Raw genomic sequence first — 10,124 nt, forward strand, 5'->3', positions numbered from 1 at the left:
TGTCTAGATCTACGAAACATAAACACAACTGCCTATTCCTCTCGTAGCATTTTTCAATTACCTGGCGCATACTGAAAATCTGATCCTTACAGCCTCTCTGTGGTCTGAAACCACACTGGTTTTCATCCAACTTCCTCTCAACGAATGATCGCACCCCCCCCTTTCAAGATGCCAGTGAATACTTTGCCTGGTATACTAATCAATGAGATACCTTGATAGTTGTTGCAATCCTTCCTGTTCCCTTGCTTATAGATAGATATGTGCTGTAAGCTACGCATTAGAGCACTTCCCCAACACTGGTATTGTTCAGTGTTCAGAAACCTGCAGCCACAATTTATAAACTTTTCAGCATCCCCCTACCAAACTGTTGAGGCCAGTTAGCCCTATGAAAGTGGAATGTTTGCGCTTGGAACAAGTTTTGCTATTATAATCTCAGTTGGACCAGTTATAACTCTAGCCGAGGGGTATTTCTGTCTGAAAGCAAGGGGGCTGTTTTCAAGGACATTTTCTCTATCAGGCCAAATGTTCAACTCTTTAAATTGGCAGTACATGAAACTAATCCAAACATTAAATATTCTCCCAACAGTCGTTTTATGGATTCCGAAATTAAGGCCTAGTTCTTTGTCAGATTTGTTGGTCCTTAGCTTCACAACTGTCAAGAAGAAACACGGTCTGGGTTCAAGAGGGAAAATCTGTAAATTGTATCTGTTTTCTCCCAGAACAACAAACACCAAATTACAATGCTGGACGTCTACAAATCCTGTATAAAGCAATATGGCATCAGGATTACACATTGTTTGCTCAACAACCAAATTACCTGTAGTATTTTTTGAGTGCTGATGTCTTTGAAAATGGGAGTCACAAAAATGTAACATCCACTTGTTCGGGTATATTCACGATTTCTTCCCGTACTTCAAAGGAGATGATTTCTCCATATTCCGATATTTTAGGCTTATCGTGGAAATCCAGCAATTTTCTGGTGTATGGCCTCTTCCTTGTTTTTGTTCTGTTCGTAGTCCACGGAAAAAAGCGGTGGAACAGCGCCCGGTTTTAATCTTGCTCACTCACCTTTAAATACAAACGCATAAATTCGGTGGTTATCAAAATCCCTAATCAGTTTGTAGGTAGAAAATAGGAATTATTTCCCTTCGTAAATCGCACTTACCCAACAAAGTTTTCCTGAAGTCACCGGGGTGAAAATAATGGGAACACACTTTAATATTTTCGGTCAGATTCTTCTCACCGAAACTTTTCCTTCTAATAGCATGTATACATTTCTTTATTTTATGGAAACTGGTGAAACGGAAATGAGCTTCCCTGATTTTTTCAAGGAGGAACACTGCAATAGCTCGGCATAGTCACGAAAACAATTTAAGCAACTTAAATTCGTGGATATTCACAGAAGACAAATGAAGAGCACATTGCGTTTACCCAGTACAACAACAGTGCGCTCTATCGGTGCTAGTTCTATACATCCCTATTTCACTTTCTCTACCATAGGCCTAGAGATACTTCGTTCACTACAGATCAGATAGTTGTCTGTATCATCAAAAAATCTGCAAAAACTCGTATATTCCTAACAGATTTCCTGAATTCAAAGTCTGTTAAGATATAGTCTATTATGGATCTGGTACCCCTAGCCTCCCATGTATAGCGGTGAATAGCCTTATGCTTGAAGAATATATTCGTAACAGCTAAACACGTACTAGCACAGAAGTCCAGCAAACGCTTCCCATTCCCATTAGATTCCATATCTTCCCCACATTTACCAATCACCCTTTCCAATCCTTCAGTTCTATTCCCAATTCTCGCATTGAAATCGCCCATTGGCACTATTCTATCCTTGCTTTTGACCCTGACCACGATGTCACTCAATGCTTCATAAAACTTGTCAACTTCATCCTCATCTGCACCCTCACATGGTGAATACACTGAGACAATTCTCGTCTTAATTCCTCCAACTGACAAATCTACCCACATCATACGCTCATTTACGTGCCTAACAGAAACTATGTTGCGTCCAGTGGTATTCCTGATAAAGAGCCCTACCCCAGACTCTGCCCTTCCCTTTCTAACACCCGTCAAGTACACTTTATAATCTCCTATCTCTTCATCGTTATCTCCCCTTACCCGAATATCACTTACTCCTAGCAGATCCAGATGCATCCTCTTTGCTGACTCAGCCAGTTCTACCTTCTTTCTTCCATAAGCCCCATTAATATCGAAAGCTCCCCATCGAATTCCATTTCGTTCGCCAAGTTGTTTCGAAGGAGTCCCTCGCCTGTCAAATGGGAGTGGGACTCCATTACTCCCCTAGGTCCGAGGCTTGCTTAAAATGTTCTGAGCACGGTAAATTCATGAAGCAGGATGCTACCCTACTTGCACATAGTCCAAGTGAGGATCTCTCCTCTAACGCGTTATGGAACACCGGTGAATTGTATAGTCCAATCCCCCTGAGCACAAGGAGGGCCATGACTCAGAATATGTCCGAGATGCCCACTCCCATTCCATAGCAACTGGTATCCCGACTCTCAGGACCACTTACTAGACCACTAATCCGTTGCCCATGGTTCACGAAATAGGACGTGACTACAGCAACCCACGTAAAAATCACATAGAAATAAAAACAATCACCTGCAATTATGACAACTACATATACACCACACACATAATAATACATACAAAAGCTGCGACACTTCCAGGTCTCCTGGTAGTGATCCATGGTCGTCACTCTACATGGAAATCAACCCATGTTCTTCAGACTACGGGGTACATGTCTGGAACCCTACCTTCGATCTCTTTAATAAAAAAATGTTTGGAATCACTTCGTCTAATAAAACATCAATTCTACAACGCTGGTTGTGATTTATAATTTGCATGTCGCTGTTAATACAGTGTCGAGATGGAGCGAACTTATCGTATGAATGTTACAGGCCCTTGACAGCCAAGCAAAGTCGGTCTCTGGGCTCAACGTTCTTTCATACAAAGGGGTCGTAAATATGACACTAAGCAGTCGGCTGCTTCGTCAGCTGAGAGGAACCACCTTCGTTCTCGTTTGTAGCCTCTGTGCGAAAATTTCCCATCGCAAGACATTCGCCTTGTCCAGGCACACATTATTATTATTATTATTATTATTATTATTATTATTATTATTATTATTATTGCCTAATATAATTTTTTCAACGACCCGGCTTCTTTCAGCCTAACTATAATTGTAATATTCATCTTAATTTTTTCATCTTTCCGATCTGTCATTTCAAGTAATAGCATACGAATCGTATTTCCCCCCTTTCACATATCTCAAACCACATTGCTCAATCAGTTAGAAGACTCTGTCACCAGGTACTTTCACTAACATCGTAACACTCGCGTACTAATTAATTCATGGATCGTACCCCGCGTCACATTTCGCCATCATCTCCTGATCGGCAGCCTTGATACTACAAAGGGGGATAATACCTGCATTACTGGTGAAGCATTAAAACAAATTAAACTTGAAATATTCTGACGACTCATAATGAATAATGAAACATGTAGTGACTCAGAATGTTTGTTAAAATATTAATCCCATCTACAAATGCTTCACCCACAACAAAAACTAGGGTCTTGGAACTAAATCATGCATTAATTTAAGGGGGAGGAAGAAAAATGTGATCACCCAATCACAGAAGACAACCCCATATTAATAAAAAGCTTAACCCGTATAGAGCCGACAACGATATATCGCTGTTTCGTACATACGCATAAAGGGCCAACCACGATATATCGTTGTTTGGATAGCGCACAATTCTATACAAGTTAGTGCAACTTGGGCCGTCAGATTGCAACATCTTATGTGTCGAGTCCACAGAGAATAGGCATTAAATTTTAACTACGCCGCTAGATAGTGCGTACATTCATTAGTTATCATGCATTGAATTTCTGAAGTCCGTGTTCATCTACGACGTATGATCTCCAGCCACGTGAGTAAAATGGCGACTAGCGGGAGAAGTTATGTTGTTAACGATGAAGAACTGGCTTGATATCCTAGTAATTTTTAGTGAAGAAGAGGATGATGAAGACTCTGATGAGGAATTCATTCCTCCAACAAGTGAGGGGGAAGTGAAAGTGTAAATGTTATTGGGAGTGATAACGGCGAGTTTTCTGTATTCACTCAACCACGTGCTCATTGTCCGAGTGTAAACATTGAAAGTGGTAATGACCGTCTGAGTGACAGTACAATGATGATGATGGCTGTAACAATATCCAACAGCAACAATTTCCTATTTTCCGTGAAATTCAATTAGGTCATGATGCAAAATACTAACCCTAACCTGATTATTATGATATTCCTGGCCAGAGACACGCCCCTTCGTCAGTCGCAAACCTATTGCGTATTTTTATTTTATTTTTCACGGCTCAATTATTTAATCTCATAATTACAGAGACAAGCAGATATGAGAAATCATGTCTTGTCACCAGAGCACAGCAGTGGCGCCCGGTTACACTGACAGAAATGAAGGCTTTCATTGCTGTTTTATTGGAAATGGGTATAACTAGAAGGCCGAGCATATATTCTTATTGGGACAAAAACTCCCGTTATATTCCATGGTTTGGAAATATGTTCTCAAGAAACAGATTCCAATTGATCTTGAGATTCTTTCATCTTGTGATCAATGATAATCTATCACCATCTGGTCACCCTGACTACAACCCATGTGCCAGGTTCGATCCCATTGTTGAACATTCCAATTGTATACTACGATACCATTGTACATCATTCTTAAACTACTGAAGATAAAAATGTAAAACTTTACACGTTTATTCATCTAAAATAGGACATTTCAAAGAAGTCATCAATATTTACCGTTGAGTTGAATTTTCTGTTTTTTTCTGTTTTGTTTTTGATTTTTAACTTTTGGTGTTCTCAAATTGTTTGGAAAATATTTTTTTCAAAATACCCAAGAGCATTTTAGTGCTGTAATTTAGTTCAGCAGTAAGAAAGTCTTCTTGTTAACATTTAATAAAAATTTCAAGTCATAGATATAATATTTGTGATCTATATAGTCCAGAGAGTGAGAACCTGCAAAATGCTCTAAATCTGTCTGGCACTCTTGGCATACTGTGAGCAACCGGCCCTGGCACTAAGAGGGTTAAATCCTTCAAAACACGCCTATGACGCTTACCTATCCATTGTCTATTTACACGCAATAGAAATTTTTATGTACCGTACATATCTTTAAACATTTAACGGGATATGAAATTCATGCTTAAAAACTGGAATGTACTTAACGCCTCTGCTTTTAGTCGTCTGTCATTGGAAGGCACATATGGGGTGTTTAAGCTGTCATTACTGCAGCTTTGTTAACAGAAAGTTGTCGGTTCGTCATCTGATTGGTCCTGTTCATGATGGCTTGATCTGCAAACTGCCATGGAAGTTCTGGGTGGTCTCTGATGACCGCAAGCATACAGGCGCGTTCTGGACGATTCCTAATACTGGAGATTCAGGCACACAGCGCGTTCTCATCGGCACCTCATGGGTTCGATGCACACTCACATACACATGGACAAACGGGAAAAATGGTTAGTGGAATAATGTTTGTATGTATTAAAAATTATTTATTAAGAATAGATCCACTCATTAACTCGAGTAGTCTACACAAGCAGCGAATAAGTTCCTGGAAATCGCTACTTTTTTCCCTTTATTGTCATACGGCACTAGTCAAAAATATTGTTTTTCTATGTGAGCACTACTTGTTTAACTAGACAGCACTCCCTGGATTAATCTAGCGTTTCCTATTGTCTCGCAAGACGCCTCCCAACACTGTAATTTTCTTGATTAAGACACGTTAATAATTCGTAAGATGTGTTTACGTCGGAAGCTTGACCTGTTCTTTAAGTATATTCATGTGAGCTGCCACTGTTTGTTAACAGTCTGCATTCCCACAATATGCAAATATGTAAATATGGGAGTTACAAGCACCTACACTCGCACACCACAATCCTGCCTTCGTCCCGTACGATCGGATTATATTCCACGTAAAACTGTCTGATATAAAGCAGACTTCTTTTGAACAATACTCTTCAAATTTGAATAGCACCTACTATTCTTCATTATCACTGCACAACACTTGGTCCACTATGAACCATGAAGATTACTTCCGAATACAAAAACGAATGAATTACTGAGTCGTGAATGAGTGAATACAGAGCCTAGTCTGGCCGTTTATTTTATAGGGATCTGGTCTTTTGGCAGTGGAAGTGGTAAGCTCTGCCCCCTTCTGAAAGATTGCTCCGCTAATAATTACTTCTCAGAGTCGAGTGAGCACTCAATTTGTAGCCTATTATTTATTTTATCTACTGATTGAGTTTCCTTCAGATCGCATCGTGTGATCGCTCGCAATCTCATAGGCTTTCCATCATAATTTGACGTCTTTTCATCGTATCGTGGGAATCCCACTTCTCTATCACACGGTCAGACCCTCAACACGTGGTTCCTAGTACCCGCACTTATCTCAACTGCGTCATTACTGATCCACTTGTTATGTACTACATATTTCGGTATCATTGATTAACATAAAATGCACTGGTTCAAATGAGTCCTTACTCATAAATTTCCATAGGTTAGATCCAAACCTTTAATATTATTATTATTATTATTATTATTATTATTATTATTATTATTATTATTATCTTACCAAGTGAAAATTTTATGTAAGCATCAATGGATTTGCGGGTAATTAGCTGAGATTTTCTAGTTCTCGCGTTAACACACCGTGGTAAACTCCGCCTTCTGACCTAAATATCCTCTTGCGCGTGGCGCGCTATCTATTTTCCCTGTCTGCGAAGTGAGAGCGTTATTTCAAGGAGTGGCTGTACATGAATCCTTTTCTCTAGATTCGCGTAACGAGACCACTTTTCTCCGAGCTGGCGCGGCACCATTCGTTTCTCAGACTGGGTGAAAAATTTCATTATGACAGTATATGTCGCAGAATGTCGCGGAAAACGACATATAACATTAACTAGACCTCATAACATGCCTATGGCGTGGTGATGAGCAGTTACATTCTTCCTCCGCTTCGACGAAGAAAAATCACGAACTATGGATTTTTCTTGTTCAACACATGGTGACATGATTTTTTTTAAAAAAATTACGATTGCATTCTCCGAAGCATGACGTTCTCCTGTGTCAGCTCGTATCTCTCCATTAGGATTCGTAAATACTCCTATATCATGTCATATTTTCCGCGCATTCTCGGCATTCCCTTAGAGGCAACTATCCAAACAGGAAATGGTTTACGAAGCACATACGTCATTATAATTATGCTTTTCAAATTACCTCATTCATACTATGTTCTATTCGGCCTGAAATTTACTCTGGGCATGATGCCTTATCCTGCACGAACAACTAACGTAAGAATGGGCTTTAGACAACGAGAATACAAATTTCTTGGGGAAGACATGCCTCATGTTTCCATCTGAGCCCTTCCTCAAATTTAGGTAGGAATGTCAATTCTGAACTAAGAATATTAAAAACTTTAAATGTTATTCCTAGTTATTTCACTTAGCATGTCTCTGGGACTGGATCTTAAGCAATGGATACTTCTCCCCCCCCATTTTGTGACTAATTTTTAACGTTCTCCTTTCGGAATTATTAATATAGTATTTGAACTCAAATATAACCCCTTCCGATTGTGCATCAATTTGCGATGAGTGTTCTCGGTGGCTCAATGGAAATGAACATCAAATTTTGTGAGGTATGGTGCTCTAAATCTGAAGTCCGCGGAACCGATTTAAATCTTAGTATTTGCCTGTCACGTGATTAGGCAACAACGCCCTGTATTATAGTACACAGACTGGCGGATGACCTGCCATATTTGAAGAAGGTTGAAAGCTGCTCCGCCATGCTATCTCGGGGCAGAAACGTAGGTGGCGGGGCAACGTAATGTGTCAAGTGGGTAGCTGAAGTAATTTATGTTAATTTTTTCAAGTCATTACATGCATCCTGTTCAAGTAATTGTGTTATAAATACGGGGAGGAAATAATAAAGAAACAACATTTTCAGATATTGATTATTTAAACAACTAATTACGGTCTAAAACACATTTACAATATTTGTAGTAGCCTAGGCTATTCTCAGTGTCATATAGTACGGTACTACTGTGTAACACTTAATATGTCCGCCTCCGTAGCGTAACGGTTAGTGTTATTAGCTGCCGTCCTCGGGGGCCCGGGTTCGATTCCCGGTACTGCCAGAAATTTAAGAATGGCAGGAGGACTGGTATGTGGTTGAAATGGTACATGCAGCTCACCTCCATTGGGGGTGTGCCTGAAAAGAGCTGCACTACCTCGGTATGAGGACACGAGTTTACTTACTACAATTAATATGAAATCACATGCTGGTTACAAATGCAGAGTTCAATCGTGATGTGAGTATAATGGTGTGTCAGTAAGAAAGACGAAAACGCGTTGCTTTTGCGCAGGTGACGTCACGCGGGGAGCACTGCGAGAAACTGGCTCTGCGGCTACATGGCTTGTCGCTGTTGTATTTTTAATGTGTTAAACATGCGTTATGTATTAAAAACGTGCCGTACATGATTTGAAGCTCTTTTATTCTTTTCATTAATCTGCACGGATCACACTTTTGAAAATGCCGAGCTGTGCAGTAGCAGGCTGTTTAAGCTACTACAGAAAAACCCAGGGATCATAAAACATAGTATTTTTCATTCCCGAAAAACGAAGATCTTGCCAGACTGTGGGAAAACGCTTCTCGGCGCAATGATAAATTCAGTTTGAAACACGGTAGGTATTTATAATACACGATAAATTATTATGGTCTTTATTCAATACGTCGTGTGTTAATACGAAGTTTGTTATTACGTTATTGCTTTAGGTCGAGTTTGCTCGCTTTATTTCGCCATGACGTGCTTTGAAATCCCTTTAAGACAACAACTTATAAATTATCGGAATAAAAGCAGCCGTGAATTAAAACCGGATGTATGAGACTATACCACTAGGAGAAAAATATATTAACTCCTAATAGTGGCAGGAGGCTTGAGAGGGAAAACAGAGAAATCGACACAAGGATGTAGCTGAACTTCTAAGATCGCCGGCTCCTGATTTCAACAGGTGAGTGAAGAAACACAATGAATACATGTTTAAATGTTATATAACATTCCATTTTTCTTCAACTGAATGAATAAATAACTTATCTATGTTGATTTTAGGGAAGATGAAACTGAAGAAAAGGTAAGCTATAACGGAGAAAATGGAACTAACGATTTGGATGATTTGAGAAGAAAGATCCTACTGTTGTAACGAGAAAATAGTGATCTAGAAAAAATATGATCAGCTATTGAAGAATGAATGGGAATTACTACAGCAATTAAAAAAGGCAAATGGCATTTCTGAGATAATTACTTCAACGTTCGGACATATTTTTTTCTCGAAGGCAAATACAATTTTTAATGAACCGTGAAAATAAAATCAAGTCCGCCTCTGTGGTGTAGTGGTTAGTGTGATTAGCTGCGCCCCCTCCCCCGGAGGTCCAGGTTCGGTTCCCGGCTCTGCCACGAATCTGAAAAGTGGTACGAGGGCTGGAACGGGGTCCTTTCAGCCTCGGGAGGTCAAATGAGTAGAGGTGAGTTCGATTCCCACCTCAGCCATCCTGGAAGTGGTTTTCCGTGGTTTCCCACTTATCCTCCAGGCAAATACCGGAATGGTACCTAACTTAAGGCCACGGCCGCATTCTTCCCTCTCCCTTGTCTATCCCCTCCAATCTTCCCATCCACCCCACAAGGCCCCTGTTCAGTATAGCACGTGAGGACACCTGGACGAGGTACTGGTCATCTTCCCCAGTTGTATATCCCGACCCATTGTCTCACGCTCCAGGACACTGCCCTTGAAGCGGTAGAGGTGGGATCCCTCGCTGAGTCCGAGAGAAAAACCAACCCTGGAGGGTAAAGACATTAAGAAAAAGAGTAAGGTACAACTGTTCGGCAGCCACAAACAAAAAACAAACAAACAAACTGTCTCCAGTGTGTCTCAAGAGGAAATTTAATGAGACCCAGTTACAAGTTACTGAAAGTTACAAATATACTGAAGAAAGAATTTAATGACCTTCACTGTAACTATCTTTGGAGGAA

The sequence above is a fragment of the Anabrus simplex genome, chromosome 2 (genome assembly GCF_040414725.1).
Source record: "Anabrus simplex isolate iqAnaSimp1 chromosome 2, ASM4041472v1, whole genome shotgun sequence".
Lineage (NCBI taxonomy): Eukaryota > Metazoa > Arthropoda > Insecta > Orthoptera > Tettigoniidae > Anabrus > Anabrus simplex.